Source organism: Stenella coeruleoalba (assembly GCF_951394435.1).
Source record: "Stenella coeruleoalba genome assembly, chromosome: 7".
Lineage (NCBI taxonomy): Eukaryota > Metazoa > Chordata > Mammalia > Artiodactyla > Delphinidae > Stenella > Stenella coeruleoalba.
This window is the reverse complement of record NC_137153.1, coordinates 60,468,578-60,485,101: the sequence shown is the minus strand read 5'-3', so window position 1 is coordinate 60,485,101 and position 16,524 is coordinate 60,468,578. Positions and strand designations below refer to the sequence as shown.

The 16,524-nt window shown below is 42.2% G+C and overlaps 1 protein-coding gene across 3 annotated transcripts in view; it reads right to left on the bottom strand.

Moving 5' to 3' along the window:
* Positions 1 to 16,524, bottom strand: part of MPDZ (multiple PDZ domain crumbs cell polarity complex component) — a 779,300-nt gene that overhangs the window by 290,442 nt on the left and 472,334 nt on the right. For all 3 annotated transcript variants that reach the window (XM_079926367.1, XM_079926366.1, XM_079926365.1), the window contains exons 7-8: positions 5,459 to 5,697; positions 4,253 to 4,333 (exon numbers count right to left, since the gene is read on the bottom strand). The gene's annotated coding sequence lies outside the window, so the exon portion shown is untranslated. The remainder of the gene's footprint in view (positions 1 to 4,252; positions 4,334 to 5,458; positions 5,698 to 16,524) is intronic.

The following is a 16,524-nucleotide window of genomic DNA, read 5'->3' as shown; positions in this document are numbered from 1 at the left end:
CTGAGATGCAAAGAGAACTTCAGCCGCCAAACAGGGCATTGTATATATGATAGGAATTTGGAGTACAATAAAAACTGACATACATCTGTCCCCTAGCAACAACAGTCAGGGGGCTCACGTGATGAAATGAAGGAGTGTGTTAAATGGAGAAAGGAAACCAGAAAGAAGAGAGGGGAAAAGAAATACTGAAAGGAGCCAAGGAAAAGGAGGGAACACAAGTCAGAATTATGGTATGCATCTGAGCAATCTAATAGTAATATGTTGAGACAAACTTCATCAATTGTTTTGTTTGTTTTTGCAAATGACGTAGGCAAGAGGAGTGATGAAGAGTCAAGGGGCTCCCCAAACTAGCTCTGCCTAAGTGACAACCTGCCTGTGGAAAGGAACTTATGACAACCCCTAACCCCTGCCTCTGTCTAGCTAAATAAGCAGAACTATAATTCTCAAAGCTGCTCAGGTAACAGAGCAGCTAGAAGTCACCAGAACTCACTGCAGAGCACCCTGAGATACAGCTATATATTGAACTTAAAATAGCTAAATATATAATTTCTGCTAATCACAAACCCCACTTCAGCCTAGATTCTTAAAAAGATACCAAAAGGTTAAGAAAACTTTTTGAGAGTGAAACATGGAAATGAGAAATCCAACACATTAATTTGTCTGCCTTCTGGGGAACAGTCTGCCAATTCGCAGAACACCAGAAACAGGGCCTAAAAGGCAGTGGTATTAAACAATATGCTCATTACATGAGGGAGTATGTAAGCAATACTTTTGAAGCCTAGTCTTGATTGGCAACTATTTCTGTAGAGTAAGACAGTAAATTTTTCAGACTTTGAAGGCTCTCCATCTCTGTCTCAACTATGCAACTACTCAAATCTGCCACTGCTGCTGCGAAAGCAGCCACAAACAGCAAGAAAGAATCACAGACAATAAGAATGAGAGTGGCTGTGCATCAATAAAACTATGTGCACTGACATTTGATCTTCATATATTTTTCACATGTCATGAAATATTATTCTTTTGATTTTGTTTTTCAACCATTAAAAAATGTACAAACCATCCCTAGCTCTTAAACCGTAGAGAAAAAAACAGGCTGCAGCAGACAGATTTGGCCCTTGGCCCTTAAGTTTACAGACCTCTGCTTTTAAGGACCCTAATGTGAACTCTGAAATGGGAGGGGGGAGTGAGGGGGCAGTGAGGGATAGAGTCCAGTCTAGATAAACTTGGCCCATCTGTAAACTAGCCCATCAGCAAGCAGGGAATCTGGGCATCCCAGACAAGATTATTCCCACCACCCTCTAAACCCTCTCAGCTCCTCCCTCAGGCAAAGGCACAGGTGCACTGCATTAGAATTCAAGCCAAGAAACTTCCAAGTTTTGTTGGGTTTTAAATGCAGTTATTTACCTAAATTCTACCGGGGCTAAAGCATATATTTTACAAATTTAGATGATGCGACTCCTACAAAAAGTTCATTGTAGTTCCCTATACCCAAATGCAACATGTAACCCTGAAACCCACTCCATCACTTCATGAATGTTTCAGATTAGGTGTTACTTATTCTGTTAAAGGCAACCTAAATGAGGAATGCCTACGGAAACACAAACGGGATGTTTACGCCACAGCTGTCCAACAAGGCTGGATGACAAGAGTCTGGCCACTTTTCAGATTATTCCCCTCTCGACACCAAAAGAATTTGGAGAGTCTTCCTTCTAGGTTGGTGAAGTCAAGGTCCTCTTATCTGATGACACCTCTGAAACACTAGCCGCCACCCGCACCCACTCCGCCCAAGACCCGCAGCGTCCAAACCCGGATTCCGCCCCAGCAGAGCAACCTCGGCAGCCCCAGCTGCTGAGATGGACGGAGACTTCCCACCGGCCCCTACTCGCCCCTGGACACAGAGCAGCAGCGGCCCCTCCCGCCCTCTCCCGGCCCCTCCCCCTCTCCGCAGTCCCAGCATGAATTTCCACGCGATCGGCAGGAAAGAATAGCCCAGGCTTTGTGCCTCTGCAAAAGAACGCAGCAAGAATTTACACCATCACCACCGCTGAAAAACACACACACACACACAACTTCGGAACAGCGCTTCCCTACAAACATCCGGCATCCCGGGGCTGCGAAACTGCGGACAAAGGCGCCCCATCGCCGCGGGGTGGGGGGATAAAAGGGGAGGCGGGAGCAAAACACTCCCACCAACGCGGACAGCTGACGAAAGGGCACTGGCGTCTGGGAGAGGGATGAAAAGTGGGGGCGGATACCAGTGAGCCGCGCGCTCTGGGTGTCCCGCAGCCGAGGCGAGAGGCGCCAGTCTGGGGGCGCGTCTCCCCACCCCCGCGTAACGATAGAGTGGGCGTCCGACCCGGGGCGCGGCCACCGCAGCAGACAGCAATAGGCTCCCGCGCCCCGCTGCGCCCGGCCCGCGTGCCAGGCCCGGGGTCCGCCTCTTCAGCACCCTTACTATGCCCCTCCTGGCGAACAAAAAGACGAAACTTTTCAACCTCTTAGAATCAACAAGAGCAAAAGGAGGGGAGAAGTGGCTGAAAGAACCGGAACGACCGCTTGGGGACCCGGCGAGTCGCAAAGGAAACTTCCAGACCCCATCATTTTCAACAATCAGAGGAGCAGCTGCTTCCCGGTAGCGCCGGGCCGCGCAGGGTGGGCCGCCCGCCCGCCCCGCGAGCCGAGCCCCGGGCGGCCGCGCACCTTCCCGGCCGGTGCGCGCGCAGGGCACGGGGGCGCGCTCCGGCCTCCTGGCCCGGGCCCCGGCGCTGCTTACCCTGCTCGCGGCAGCCGCCGCCGGCGGGAACGCGAAAGGAACGGAGGGTTGGAGAGCTGGGGTCGCCGGGGACACTGGGAGCCTCGCCTCGCCCACGCTCGCTCTCTTCTGTCCTGAAGTAACGTCCCGGCGAGGAGCTTCGGGAGGAACGCGCACTAACGCTCCCACTCCACCGAGAAACTTAATCCTGCCCGGCCGCCGGCGGCCCGACGCCAGCCTCGCGCTCCGCCGCGCCCCCTCCCCCTGCGCGCGCCGCACTTGCGCCGACCGGGGCTGCCGCGGAGGCGGCTGCGGCGGCTGGGCCCGGGCTGCCAGGGCTGCGTGACGCCTTCGGCCGGCGGGGCGGCTGGCGCGCCTCGGCCAATCAGGGGGCGCGGCCCAGCCGGCAGGCCCCGGGGTTTAAACTAGCTCCGCGGGCGCTCGGCTGGGGATGTGGGGAGTGGGTTCCGCACGGTTGCTGGAGAAAAGCCCCCTTAAATGTCAAGGTCAAATAAAAAAGAAGCATTAATTTGGACAAGTCTGTCCCATGCAACGTTTAGGATATACACTAAAAAATTCTTTGTTTATCTGAAATTCGGATTTACCTGGGCAGCCTGTATTTTTATTTGCTGAATCTGGTAACCTGCGGGAACCGGTAGCCTCTATTTCTAGTTTTGAGGACTTTTTTTTTTTTTTTTTTTAATGCGGATTGCTCTCTGGTAGCTCATTAAAGTGATGAGAAGCACTTTAATGAGGATGCTTGGGGGCGGGGCTAATCTAACTTTCTAGAAAGTAACTTTTAGCGCATCAATGTCCATTCTCGGACAGATGATCCAACTAAAAAACAAACAAACAAAAAGTGGAGGAAGGGTGCAGAAATACACGGTGCCAGGAAAAACATACTCATTTCTATTCTGTGCCATTTAAGATTTTCTTTCTGATATTCTCAATTCCCTGAGTCCCAGGAATATTCTCTGGGGAGGAAAATTGCTCCCTTTTTCAATACATAAGTCTAATATTAAAGTATACATCAAAGGATACTCAGAAGCCCAATTAAAATATTTAAAGAATTTATTTTAATATCCTGAATTAAAGGTCTGTTTTTCTTTAGCAGACTTGTAAATTTGGTTTGTCTTAAAAAACGTATTTGTATTTCTACAATATTCACCAACTATTTAAGGGGAAACACAGTTTATAAAATATACAAGACTTCAGAGGGAAACTGGTTTAAGTTTTTAAATGGATATTTTCAGAAAGCTGCAAAATAGAACATTTGCCTGTAAATGACTAGGAGTTGAGTAGTCAGCTCAGTGCCCTGGGCTGAAGAGAGTGTCTTCAGCCCAAGGACGCTTGCTCTTTTATAAACATATGAATTGGTATAGATTTTCCCACGGGGAAACAAAAACATGGAGTAGATTTCTTCATAGTCTATGGATATTCATTTCCTCTGGGTCTTTTGAAAATGAAAGTTAAGATAGGATAAAGGAAAAACTCATTTACCTTATCTTTTCTGTTCGTTGTCTCTTCAACACATCTCTATGTTGCATAACCTTTCAATCAGCACTCTCAGGTCTCTCCATTCTGAAAAAGAGACAAAAAAGGAGAAAAGAGAAATAGAAGGAGAGAAGGGGAGGGAGGGAGGGAGGAAGGGAAGCGGGGAGGGAGCGGGGAGAGAGAGAGAGGAAACAAATAAGCTACTTCCCAAACCTGTCTCTCCCCAGCTACCACACTTTTCCCCTCTCCTTCTTAGTTAAGTTTGTTGAAACCAACCAACTGCATCTGGCTTCCTACCCCTTCATAGTACAGAACGGGCCCTTGCTAGGGACACCAGTGACCTCCCACTACCTAAATCCAGCAGATGTGTTTCTCTCCTCATATTCCTGTCTCTTCAGATGCGTTCATAACTGTTGCACCCTCTCTTCCTGAACTGTTCCCCTCCCCTTGCAATTCCAGGCAATCACTCACTCTTGGTTTTGCTCCTTCCTCTTAGTTAGGGGCAGAAGTGTGAGACCCGAAGCTCATACAATTTGGGGCTCTGCTTTTAGAAAAGAAAAACAAAGATACCTTTCTTGTGAAAATTTTACAAGAATATATGACCGTGTAAACCCGTTGCTAGGGCTCCTCCCAAGCAAGAGAAGGACCCAGAATCTTCACCTTTATTAGCTGCAAAGTTGCTCTGCCTCTGTCTTCAGACCACTCTTTGATATTCTTTGCCAACTAATCTCTCCCTAATCTTTAAATGGAATTCCTCAAGACTTAGTGATAGGCCCTCTTTTCAACTCTATCCCTAAGTCAGTTCATTCTCACCTCTAGCTTATCATTTATTGGTTAAGGATTCCTAAGCTGTTATCTTCAATGCAGACTTCTCCATCTATCTGAGTTTATTTGACTTCCCCATATGCCTGTCTCAAACCTAGATTACCCAGAATGGAACAATGATATTTGCTCAGGCCTGGCCATCTTTCACAGTTCAGTGTTTCAGTGAACGGCACAGCCATGGACATTACTCCATGATTCCCACAAGTTAGGATAAACCCACTGAGATACATTCTCATCTGTACTTTTGCTTCACAGTATTCATCCTACTTTGAAATTATACATTTAGCTATATATGCAATGTTTCTCTTCCCACTTAGACCATAAACTACTCAAGAGCAGGGCCCACTTCACCAGATCATCCTCAGAGCCTAGCAAAATGTTTCATACCTTATCAGTGTTCACTTGACATGGGACGAATACGTGAATGCAAGAATGAATGATTTCTCTACATAACTTTTTTGTTCTTGCCATAGAGTCATCTCCAGGCATCCCATTTGGAGAGTATTCTCTTATTGCTTAGAAATTCCAGAGGATTCCTCCTCTTTGAATAGCAAAGTTCTTCCATTTGTCCATTTCCAAATCTGGTCATTCTCAGATGCAAAGGAAGTAAGTGCATGAAATGCTAGCTGGTAGAAGAAGAATAGGAGAATGATTCCATAACTAGTTACTAAAAGTAACTAAGGGTTCCTTAAAAGTTACTAAAAGTATTCTAAGGGTGTTGAAAGGTAAAATGGCATTTATTCTATTGAACCATAGGAAAAGAGCCCAGCTTAAAGGATTTAATAACTTGGTTTGTTGCAAGTTTACAAAGGAGATTAAAACAAAGCGTGGGTTAAAAAGATACTACTGTTCTGGTCTCATTTAGCAAAGCAAATTGTACATGCCCATCTTAAATGGTAATACATCAGAAGTCAAAAAGGCATTTTGCCTACGTTACTTCTTCCATAAAATTACCCAGAACTGGGATGATTCCACTCAGGGACATCTCCTTTTGAAGTAAACCTGTATCATTACTGCTCCATTCTCTTCTGCTTGTTCTCACCCAGAGGACCCAAGACTTTCTAGAGTGACAAGGCAGTGTGGTATATTGCACTGGTTTAAAAAAAATGTTTTTTAATTAAAATAAAATCTTACAGGGCTTCCCTGGTGGCGCAGTGGTTGAGAGTCTGCCTGCCGATGCAGGGGACACGGGTTCGTGCCCCGGTCCGGGAAGATCCCACGTGCCGCGGAGCGGCTGGGCCCGTGAGCCATGGCCGCTGAGCCTGCGCCTCCGGAGCCTGTGCTCCGCAACGGGAGGGGCCACAACAGTGAGAGGCCCGCGTACCGCAAAAATAAATAAATAAATAAAAAAAAGATAAAATAAAATCTTACAGAGAAAGCCCAAGTACATAGAGGATAAAGTAGAGTTGCTCTTGTCTATGGGGTGGGTTGAAAATACAGGTTAATAATTCTTTCTATTTCCTGTCAAGCACAGGCTCCGGGATCTGAAGATGAAGGAATTAGGAACGTTGTCTGCATCCCAGCTGTATTCCCAGGGAGGCATTCGGCACAGCAATTTGTTTTTCTCAAATTTGAGTAACGTTCAGACTATTTTTGTAAGGGAAAAGTTTTGAGGACTTCCAGGATTGGCTAGAATTATTTTTTATTATAATTTAACAAGTACAAATATCAACTGAGTACATAAAACTCTAATACTGGTGAAAGACCCAACTTGTCTACTCAAAACCTTTAATGTCTGCTATTAAAGATAGATCCTAGAAATTGCAAGTTTGATCCATCAAGTTACAAAGTTGCCTCCCAGGCAACACAGTCTTTGTTCTGCTCTCCTAACAGTGGGCCAGTTCCTCCCTCACTTGGTAGGTGTCACTACAGGGCTCTCAGGTCAGCACTGTGTATGAACCAGGTTCTTTCCCCAGGACTAAATGACTTTGGAGGAATTCTTACTGTGGGACAATGGATTATTTCCAAACCTTTAACCAGCCGTGACTCTTATTAATAATGCTTCATTTAAATGCAAACTACTTGATGTGTCTACATCTTCTCCTGCCTAAGGGTTAACTAATGTATAACAGATATGCATTTTTATTTATTATAGTTTGCAGAAAGGTTTTTATATTCTATCAGTGTTGGCTGACTGACTTTATGGTTTCAATCGGCCTCTAGTTTCTAAAATAAAAGAAAGGAGTTTGGATACTTTTTTTTTTCAGTTTCTTCAATGTTAGAAAAAAAATAGACCATTTTAAACAATCTTTAACTTTTTTCTCCGTTGAAAACAGACAAGATTGAAAAGAGATGAAGAAGAAAGAAAAGAATGTTAGGATAATAAATATATTTGTGTCTACAAGAAATCCATTAGGAGGAAGGAATGACTGAGAGAGAATGCCAGGCATGTGAAAAATGTAAAAATTATATCTCTTGAAAACATGTAGAGTAATCTGTCTCTCTTCATATAACAAACTGTTTATAGAATAGAGGCACTGAAACATACAGTGTGTCTGACTGGGTCTCACCTCTCTGAGGAAGAAAGAAAGGGCATTGGGAGGTCATGACCATCTGACCTTGACTTCATTTACTTATGTACCCACAGAATCCTGGTGCAGTGAGGAAATCTTAGGAGAAAGCAATAGGACGTAGTTATTTTTTGGGTGGAACACATCCAAATAATCTCCAACTCAAGTTTATACAAGCTAGAATAACATTTTGGAATCTCTCTCCTGAAAAATATTTCTTCTGCATCATGTATACTATGAGGGTATAAGTCCATTGCCCAAGCAAAAGTCAAGACAAATAAGCAATAATGATAATGAGAAGAACTTGTTCAAGTCACATAATAATTTTTAGGTAATACCCCTCCTTTGTGATGGCAAAAAGAACAGAGAAGAAAAATTGAGTTTTCCAGACTGCCACTGCGTCATTGGATCACACATTACCTGAAGGCCACACCCTCTCTTGTACTTCCATTTATATGAGCCAATAAGTCTCCTTTAGTTCTTAAACTAGTGTGAAATGTGTCTTCTGTTATTTACAACTAAAAGCATTCAAACTGATGAAATATACATACTAAGCCATTCACAGTGTTTTAGACAGGTACTTTTAACTTTCTAGGAACACACTGAGATTACCTCAGTTAGTGAGAGTTGTTAAAGTATAGTTAGGAATATAAGGAAGATGAGAGTATTCCATAGGTGAAACTCACTGAGAAATGTGACATCTTTTCTGGTTATACCACAAACATGCAGAGAAAATGTAAGCTCGTTTCAGAGGATGTAGCTCTAGAGACCAGGTAGGTTTTCACTGAGTCTCTGCAATTTTACCATAATTATGATTCAGTGTAGCCCTGTCCTTATTAATCTTGCTTTCCATCTTCTTCTCAGAATATTTGTTTAAATTGGTTCCTTGAAAGTCTGGTGATCCTTAAGGTTCTGATCCATTTAATAAAGAGGCAATGAACAGTTCTAAGCTCTGCACACACTGGAAACATTGTTGACCCATGCGCTTCACTTCTGAGGGAACAACACTTAGGAGACCCTAAATTCCAGAAGGAGGAAATCCTGGCTCATAGACATTGATATGTTTAGAGAGGACATTTCTGGATGTTTATCTGAGAAATAGATGATAGACGCCTGGCTGCCAGGAGTTCTGTATGGAAGCCGTGTTGTGTGTGTGTGTGTGTGTGTGTGTGTGTATGTGTGTGTGTCTGTCTGTCTGTCTGTCTGTCTGCCTGTCTATCTGTGTTTATGCACAAATGCGGTAGTGGCAGTGATGGTACTGTTGACTGTACCGATCCCCATGTTTTCCACTTGACATTTATTTCTACTCTCTATTATACGCTGTACATTTCATTGTTTCCTGCTTCTTTGTAGTTTTAGTAGTTAGTTCAGTTCCCTCCAGCTGTAACACTCTAGGCTCTAGGGCAGTGCTTTTCAAACTATCTGTGCAGGGTCAAATTTTGTGTTTTAAACTTGCAATCTATCAGTGACCAATGCACTTAAAATGGATTACTAGAAAAGTGATTACATGCATGGATGTTGTATCAATGTTAAATTGCCATAAAGATATTAAAAGAAACTTTCAAAGTCTTTGTGAACCAGGCTACAGACCATACTTTGGGGAGCAATTCTGCAGGGCCTTGTTACTCCCAGTATGGTCCATAAACCAGAAACATTTGCATTGCTTGGGAGCTTGTTAGAAATGCAGAACCTCAGTCATCACCCCAGAATACTGAATATGAATCTTCAGTTTAACCAGATCTCCAGGTGATTTATATGCACATTAAAGTTCTTAGGGAGTTTCTACTCTTTGATCTGTTTCTTGTCTTCCAGGAATGTGCTGCTATATCTTTACCTGGAAAGATTTTTCTTCAGAGCTTCAGACAGCTCGCTTCTCCTCCGCGGTCAGATCACAGGTCAAATGTCACCTCCGTGGAGAAGGCTTCTCCGGGTGCTCCAACAAAAGCAGTAGCCTCTTCCATTCCACATAACCCTGTATTATTTTCTTTAAAGTTTTTATCACTATCCAAAATGGTTGCTGTCCCCCTTCCTGTCTCCCATTCCCAGCTAGAATGTAAGTTCCACAAGAGCAGAGATATTGTCTGACTCATTTTCTGTCTTTCACCACGTGATAGTACAGTGCCTGGCGGTGGTAAGCCCTGTCTACAAGGCTATGTACGTTACTTCTGCTGACTCATGACTTCTGCTCACCCCTAGCTCTTCCTGCCTCCCGATTCTCTTTATTGCTTTCTCTCCTTGTCTCTCTGAATGTGTGATAGAAAACCCAACACAAACTGGCTTTTAAATAAAACGGATGCTGGTTTATGTAACAGAAAAGTCCAGAGGAAACCCAGTGATCAGGTGTAGTTCAGTCAGGGCTCCGAGCCTATTTCTCTCTGATTCTTTCAGCTCCACCCATCTCCATGTGTCAGCTTCATATTCAGGCTGGCATCTAGGTAGCCACGGCAGTCCCAGCTGTCACATCCATACAGAGTGCTGTCCACAGGCCATCCAATGCACTTGCTCGCTTTTAAAAACTAAGTAAATTTCTGTCCCCCAAACCTCCGCAGCATGCCTTCAACGCTCCTTAGATTGAATTAGATCTCATGACTATTCACAATTCAAAATACTTATACACATATAGAGAGTAGTATAATTACAAACAATAAAATGTACAGATCTCAAGCGTGCATTTCAATCCATTTTGACAATTACATACACACCAGAGAACCAAGATGTCAGATATTTCCAGAAAGTTGCTTTGGGCCCTTTCGTTAATCAGATGAGTAATGGTGCCTTGCTGAGCCATATTGAAGTTGAAGGCAAAAGGAGCAATCAGGAATACTGATCTTGTCTTTATTTAAAATGGTGATGTTTTATTCATCATTTACCTTGACTTTTATTTTTTTTAATATTGCATTAAAATCTGATTTACCTTGATTATTAGGTTTTTTTGGTACCCCTCCCCCTTAAATTTTGTGCTAAGGTGAATACCACATTCACTTCACTCACCTCTCCTGATGCAGCCCTGTGGTCGATGAGCCTCTCTCTCTGCCTCGCTGACTCTCTCAATATGATCTCTGCATGTAGCCTCTCCACATGATGGCCTCAGAATGGCCAAACTTCTTCCATGGTAGCTGAAGGCTCCCAGAGTAAGTGCCCAATAGAAGCCACAGGTCAGCTGCATTCCCTATCTGATTTAGCCCCAGAAGTCACCCAGTGCAGCTTCTGCCATGATTCAGTCATCACAACAGTCATAAAGGCTCACCAGGTACAAGGAGAGGGGACAGAGACTCTATCTCTTGATAGGAGGAGTGTCAAAGCATTTGCAGATATATTTTAAAACCACCATGCAACCAGTTGCTTTTACAGCAAATTTTGGGTATTAGTGAATAGCCCTTATTTTTGACTACTAAAAATTCCCAACCAAATGAATGTTTTAAAAATTCACCTTACATTCTATTTAAAGTATCTCCTCTTTGCTCCAAGGTTTAGTTGGATGGTTTTGGTTTTATTCACTACTTCCTCTCCATTCACTTGCTGCTGGTTTCTGGCTCTTCCAAGTTAAGGCTAAGAAGCTGGGAATCAGACGAAAAGGAGGAAAAGTATCTTTTTACTTGGCTAGATGTTGAAAACTCTCTCTGTGGCAGTTAGCCAAAGGCTAACTCCATCTCTTAAGGGGTGATTTAGTGAGCTATTTGAAGACCTCCTCCACTCTGGCTCCCTGGACCTCTGCCCATTTTAGAGACGATGTACATTCCTGCTGACCTCCTAAGACTCCCCTTCAACTCCTGCTTTCCTGGTACACCCCACACAGCTTCCTCCTCCTAGGGTCCATTCATCCAGGAAGGAAGTTCTTTGGAGAATGCGTTTCAAAATGGCGCTAGTCTAGAACCACTATCTTCCAAGGTGTCTTTGTGGAATCACAGAAAAACCCAGTCCATCCAAATCTGTAAATTTGTCTTGGACCTGCGATCTCAAGCAATTTAAGACAGCCTGTTACATTCAAATTTTTCTAGGGGAGAATCAGACTATCATCTGTGTGCTCCCCATACTACAGAGGACCCGATCAATTTCCTCTAAATATTTTCTCATCACACTCTGTTTTAACAGCTGCACCAGGCAAGACCTCAGTTTTCACAGCTCAGCAGCATCCAGCCTGTGTGAGGAAATACCTCCCCTCTATCAAACAAACCAGACTTGGTGAGTAATTCTCTTGAAGCTCCCCTCACTTATCTGGGGAGATGCTGAAGAAGCAAGACTTTGCCCAGTATGAGCAATGGAGGAGAAACGTGTAGTATTTTCTACCAAGTGTACGATTTTCTCCAAAAAAAGCCTCACTCTGAAAAACCTTCCTTTGAATTCCTACCTCACGGCCTGAAAGTGGATGATAGGTGAAACGTGTCAGGATTTGCGTTGCCGTTCTTAGTAAGTGCCATGGGGAATGTGTCTACTTCTTTTGTTTAGAATATGTAGATCAGGTATCTCTTGGGCCCTGAGATTGGGACTTCATCAAAGTTCCAAAACAACAGAAATGTCCTAGTTGACATCAGTACTGATTCTGTTATCCCATATTAGAGTCACATCTTACAGTATCTGTTGCGGAATCATGTCCCATTTGTCTCATTTCTTGCATCAATATCAATATCAATTGTTCTAATTGTTATAGATTTATAATATGTTTTAATAACTGGCACCCTCTCACTATTACTTTTTTCTCAAAATTCTCATGACTTTTCTCACCTGATAGAAGAATTTTTAAATTATATACTTTAACTTATGGAAATCAAGAATATTAGATAATCCAAAAGATAATCCAAATGAAATTTGTAGTATATTTTTTCTTTTAGCAGAATCTGAAGTTATTTGCATCTTTTTTACAAGTAGCAACATAGGCAGATTTTATAGAATCTACATTTTAGAGGAAAATACATAAAAGCAGTAGCAGTAGTGGCTTTGAGATGTATTTCTCCTCCCCAATTTCCCTTTAAAAATGCAATGTCAGCCAGAGGCCACTTATCAAGTTAATTCATAATAAGATATGAAGTGAGTTATAAGATCTACTTTGTCATTTATAGCTTAAAAATACTGCTTACTTAGAAGAAGTTGGAAACTGGCTGAAAAACAGTAATAAAGAGGAGAATAGAAAAGTGAAACACTTTTAAACTATATGCTGCGTGGGATAGAGAGGGTGAGAGGGAGGGAGATGCAAAAGGGAAGAGATATGGGGATATACGTATATGTATAGCTGATTCACTTTGTTATAAAGCAGAAACTAATACACCATTGTAAAGCAATTATACTCCAATAAAAATGTTAAAAAAAAACTATATACTGCATCTATATTATCTATTATCATCCATTCGTTTTAAAGCCTTTGCCTTCTCACTATTAGTTCTTTTTTTTTGTGGTACACGGGCCTCTAGCTGTTGTGGCCTCTCCCGTTGCGGAGCACAGGCTCCGGACGCGCAGGCTCAACGGCCATGGCTCACGGGCCCAGCTGCTCCGCAGCATGTGGGATCTTCCCGGACCGGGGCACGAACCCGTGTCCCTTGCATCAGCAGGCGGACTCTCAACCACTGTGCCAGCAGGGAAGCCCTCACTATTAGTTCTTAATCTTCTCAGTGTGGTAATGATAACTGAAATTTAAAAAATATTTATCTGTGGATAAAGTGAAGGATTTAAATTATCTGTAGACTAAATAATTCACCTCTGAAAGGTCTTATCTTTGTTTCCAGAGGATGATGTATTTAATTATCATAGAGATTATATTTTCTAAAAAAAATTTATAATATGAATGAACATGGAACATTCCTAGTAATCTTAGTTCAGTAATGAGACTGCAAAATTGAAAAGGGCAAGGTGAAAAATTTGACAAGAGCAAACTAACCCATCAGTAACATTATCTCAAGGGAATATTTGTGATATTTCGACTTTACAGGATTTTGTTTCTTCATAATATTTTCTGAATTTTGGCTCTGTATCTCTGTGAAACAGTTTAATGATTTAAAAAACTTGTTCTGGTTTACTCAACAAGTATGGGTTTGCTTATATTTGCCATCAATTAAATTTTGAGGGTTTTCTTTTATCTTACGTTGCAATTAGATTACGTATAACATGAATGACAACGTGGAAGACAGAGCTTACATGAATAATATTCAGTACATTTAGTATACTATTTAGTATTTCTAGAATAAGAAAAATTTAAAAGATTAATTGGCTTATAGGTGGAAATATGTATTATATGATAATTATGTATGTGTAGCAGGCAGGTTCACTGAATCATTATTAAGGGATTTTTGCTTAGATATATCGGGTAAACTTGAGACAGGAGAAAGAAGAACTAGATTGAGTAAGAACTGTTCTGTGTTCACTCTAAAGACCAGTAGGATTTAGAGCTCAGAGAAATCTGGTACTAGCTCACCAAACAAGAGCAGAAAAGAGGGTCTTATGCCTCATTTCATTTAAGGCAGATTTATACCCTCTGCTCTGCTGTTTCACTTTCATTAAGTAACGAATATCCTTGAACACAGTAGGGGTTGGGTGATAAGGGGATAGCTGCCACTCATTCTTTAGTAAATGAGAATTGAGTACCTGGTAAGAGCCAGGCACTGAGATCCTCACAGAAACAGACTACGTAGGTCCTACTCCAAAGACACTCATATTCTAAAGGGGAAGGCAGGTGGGAATGGATGACAGCAATGTGGCTATAGTGTCCATACAGGGGAGGTCCTCATTAGCATTTCTCTAAGGGCATAAGAGGGCTGTTGAAGGGCTTTAAGATGGAGGAGAACATCATCAATTTTATAAACCTCAAAGACCAAAAAAGCAGAGGGAAATTATCTTTTCAGGACCAGCCCTTCTTTCTCCTTTCTTTTTGAGGTCAAGTGCGTGAGCTTGAAGCCTTTAGCCAGGTCCAAACTTAGGGTTCTGAGGCAAAGAGTGAGCCTACAACAGAGAGATGACTACAAACATGGGGGTGATATGTACGTACAAAAAGTTCAGGAGTATTAGTACCTCTCTATGGCCATGTTCATAACAGTTTTCACCAAAAATCTGGTTTCCTTTAATCATGTGCACAGAATCTATTTGTTGCTTATAAAAACTGGCCTAGTTCCTAACTGAAAGCCATCTCTACAACTAGTTCTCTGTTATCTCTGATTTCCAGACTTCTTAGGGTCCCCACTGACGATCTTCCAATACTTACACATACTACTTACAGCAAGGACTGTACCGTCAACACTTTCCTACTACCACTTCTGCTGCTTCCAACACCACAACCACTACCATTTCCACAATCACCTCCACTACATGCACCACTGTAATCAACACCAACACCAGCCCAACAACCAAAGTAAAATGTAAATTTGTACATTTTGCCATCATTCAGATACACTGGAAAGCATACGTTATATTGGAGAACGCCCTTGGGATCAACACCTGGGTGAGGGGATTGTGACAGAAGTAGGACTGGGCAAAGGGAAGTGTTGAATCTTGTAGTATTGAAACAAAGCCCTCAGTAGATTCCATAGGTTGCTGTGACACTAAAATGGCCCTTTAGAGTTGTCCCACCTTGAAAAAAATGGGCCTGATCTTTTATAGGTCTATGGAAATTGCCTAACTTATTGACAGTATTCCCAAGATTGTCTCAACATCATCAACCTTGCCTATATCTTTGTGGACTTTGCTTTTGTTTATTAATTTGCTTTTCCAAACATTTTCCTAATTCTGTAGCTGTCTCCCAAATAAAATCTAATTATGCTTACTGGGTTTTGCCCAATTGCCCTTCTCTCCATACGCAAGAGTGCAGTGTAAAAAATGTAATGCTGAGTACAGCAAAATTAGAGTACAGCCAGCTCATCAAAGTATTCTCAAGTGGAAGGAGACAAAGACATGACCGACTCAAGCCTGGGAAAGTTAAGCATAAAGGTGAAATCTAGAGGCAGAATCAGGGTTAACAAACAGGAAACATAGTTGGGTATCAGGAACAGGACAGAAACTGGAGCAGGGAAGAAATGGGAGCAGAGCAAGAATAGATCAGAAACAAAGCAGTTGCTACAAACAGCACCCAGTGACCACAATTTGCTTTTGTTGGTCAATTAGTCCTGACTATGTGGTGAAATGGAGTTGTCAGCATGGCTTAAGAAAGACACAGAAAGGAGGCATTTTAATTTTTGTGTTTACTTCAAGAGAAATGGACCAAGAACTGAACAGCCCTATTACTAGTGAGGAGATTAAATGAGGAATTAAATCAAAAGCCCAGGAACAGATGGCTTCACTGGCGAATTCTACCAAACATCTAAAGAAGAATTAATAACAATCCTTCTCAAATTCTTCCAAAAAATAGAAGAGGAGGGAACACTTCCAAACAAGGCCAGCAATTCCCTGCTACCAAAACCAGACATGACTCAACAAGAAAAGAAAATTACAGGTTAATATTCCTGATGGACATAGATGCAAAAAGTCCCAACAAAGCATTAGAAACCAAATTTAATAATACGTTAAAAGGATCACACACTTTGACCAAGTGGGATTTATTCTAGGGATGCAAGGATGGTTCTACATCTGCAAATTAATCAATGTGATACATCACATTAACAAAATGAAGGATAAAAATGATATGATCATCTCAATAAATGCAGAAAAAGCATTTGACAAAATTCAACATCTATTTATGAAAAACCCTTTCAACGAGTGGGTTTACAGAGAATGCACCTCAATGTAATAAAGGCCATATATGACAATCCCACAGGTAACAAAATAGTGAAAAACTGAAAGTCTTTCCTCTAAGATTAGGAACAAGACAAGGATGCCCACTCTCACCATTCTTCTAAACACCGTATTAGAAGTCCTAGCCAGAGTAATTAGGGAAAACAGAGAAATAAAAGGCATCCAAATCATAAAGGAAGAAGTAAAACGGTCACTATTTGCAGATGACATGATATTATGTAAAAAGAACTGTAA